This window comes from Papaver somniferum, chromosome 6, assembly GCF_003573695.1.
Source record: "Papaver somniferum cultivar HN1 chromosome 6, ASM357369v1, whole genome shotgun sequence".
NCBI lineage: Eukaryota > Viridiplantae > Streptophyta > Magnoliopsida > Ranunculales > Papaveraceae > Papaver > Papaver somniferum.
Genome location: NC_039363.1, coordinates 9,615,201 through 9,617,769, shown reverse-complemented (window position 1 = coordinate 9,617,769; position 2,569 = coordinate 9,615,201). Strand labels below are relative to the sequence as shown.

At 37.0% G+C, this 2,569-nt stretch overlaps 1 pseudogene; it reads left to right on the top strand.

The window, feature by feature from the left end:
• The first annotated feature begins 525 nt into the window (after positions 1-525).
• On the top strand, positions 526-625 carry LOC113292083 (annotated as a pseudogene).
• The last annotated feature ends 1,944 nt before the right edge of the window (positions 626-2,569 follow it).

Here is a 2,569-nt window from a genome sequence, read left to right as displayed (position 1 = left end):
GCTAGTCCTGAAGGATTCTTAGTATACCCAAAACCTGGGGGAGCATTAGAATTACTAAACTGACCTTGACTTTGGCCCTTAGACCACGAAAGGTTCAGATAGTTTCTCCAACCAGGATTATAGGTTTCTGAATATGGGTCAATCTTTTGATGGTTATCAAATCTAGTGTTATTATAAAGAACATTGGCTTGCTCTTCAATATTCTGGCCTTCCCAAAAAGGCTCCACTCTACCACTAATATGGCCCACTTCTAAAGCTTCTAACCTTTTTGCTATAACAACAATTTTGGCATCTGATTCATAGCCTCCTTCTACCCTATTAACATTTCCTCTACTTAAAAGAATTGTATTCTGGGGTGCCCTACTATTTTCCCATTGCTGGTTTTTTTCGGCGATTTCATTAAAAAATTCCATCGCCGCATCAACAGTTTGGTTTTCAAATCAACCAGTGCATAGAGACTCAACCATGGTCGTTGAGGAATAATCTAAACCCTCATAAAGGATCCGAACTAGCCTAACCTTCTCTAAACCATGATGAGGACACTGGGATAATAAATCATTGAACCTTTCCAAATACCTATATAAAGATTCTCCCTCTTGTTGTGAAAATGTGCATATTTGCGTCCTAATAGACGATGTTTTGTTCCTAGGGAAAAACTTATTGAAAAAGGCAGATGTAAGTTGTTCATATGTCTCAATTGACTGGGAGTCCAAACTATATAGCCACGACTTGGCCTTATCTTTCATGGAAAATGGGAATATCCTAAGTTTCAAAGCATCATCATCTAAGCCTCTAATTCTTAGAGTACTACAAATTTCCTCAAAATCCCTAACATGGTAATAAGGGTTTTTATTTTCTTTCCCTAAAAAGATTGGGAGCATCTGTAAGGTCTCAGGTTTCAGTTCATAGGGTGCCTCCGTTTCAGCTAACTTAACACGCGAAGGACGAGTAGTCCTAGTTGGATTCAACAAAGCTTTCAAAGTTACCATTTCTGGCGCTATCGGAGCAACATGGATTCTCTCTTCAGTCAAAGGACGTTCAAAAACAGACTCTTCAAAAGTCGGACTCTCTAGATTAAGGTAATCGAGACGCTTCGAACTACTAGGTTTCCCTTTAACAAATCTACCTAGTGCGTCTCTTTTACGTTCAGGCATACAATAGTATTTTCTAAATTGGAAGGGTAAGCAAACACAGATCAAGGCCGACTCAACCAAATCAAACCTATTGATTTCTAGCAAACAAAAAGCATGATGGCTCCACTTAGATTGTTTCTAGACCAGTTTCTAATCCTTCGAACGGGAATTCGTTACAATTTAAGAAAACCCCTCTGGAATCAATCCGAGTTAACGTAAGTTGAATAGAGGCGAGGGAAGCTCGGTGGAGCTTTGATACCCAAGGCCTCACCGGTATTACAAGGCGGCGCAGTCAGGCATTCAACTTACAGAAACCTTCAAGAACTTCGAAGTATGCTTAAAAGAGTAACCAGTATTTTTCGAATGACTTTCCTGTTAAGCTCGTTACCCTATCAGTCACGTTCTAGTCAAAATTTTAGGCTTAGGTTCGCGTAGGTTACATGTTCCTAAAGCGAGCAAGAAGAGAACGGTGGTGAAATACAAACCCTTATCTTGTATGGCCAGGCCTTGCCCTTTACTAGAAAAATAAATGTCCGTATTCAGTCCTCTACATATATGCATACGAAGGAGTCCAGTAACTCGCTGACAAGGGATTCGCGAGTGTTTAGAATCTTACCTCCCGTTCCAGACGGGGGATGAATCGGTTGTAGTCGACTCGGGCCACTGACTCCGATGTCTAGTGTACGAACCCAAGGTGCAGGGACAATATCGTAATTGTCCTCCTTCTCTGCAAACAGTTTATATTTAAAGTACCCTTCCGTTGGGTAATAAAAAAAATGTCCCAAAGTCCAAAAGTCCAAAAAGAAAAGAAAAATTACAAAAATAATAAACCCTAATACAGTTTTTTTTTCTAAAAGAAAATAAACAAACTCTAAACTAAAATTGTCTTCTTTTCTGTTCTTTTTGCTTTAATCTTTAGCTCCAAGTCTTTATGAAATCACCAAGCTCTTTGGCTCAATTTTCTTTATGATCCAGAACCTGTAGACACAAGATAAATACCCAAAAACATAAAAAAGAACAAAAATAATAAAAAATAAAATATAAAATAAAATAACATAAATCTAAAACCCTAAAACAAGTCCGCGTCGGCGGCGCCAAAAATTGATGTAATTTGTAGATAGTGGTAAAAGTGGTTCGATTCTCAGACTTGTGAAGGATATTAATTAGACTTAAATTCAAAACTAAAATAGAAAACACAATAAAAATTATAGCAAACTCAAACAAAGATGATATCAATATTAAAAGAAACATTGAGGCTAAGATTCTACTATTTTCCAAGTTCAAACCAATACTTATATTTATGCAATTTTCTCGTTTAATTTGATTCTAAAATATTGCAACAAATAGATTTTCAAAAGTAGTAATTGTAAATACCAAGTATGAAGCATCAAAAGTCTTAAAACTAGCTTACTCCATCAAAATAGATCACAATCACT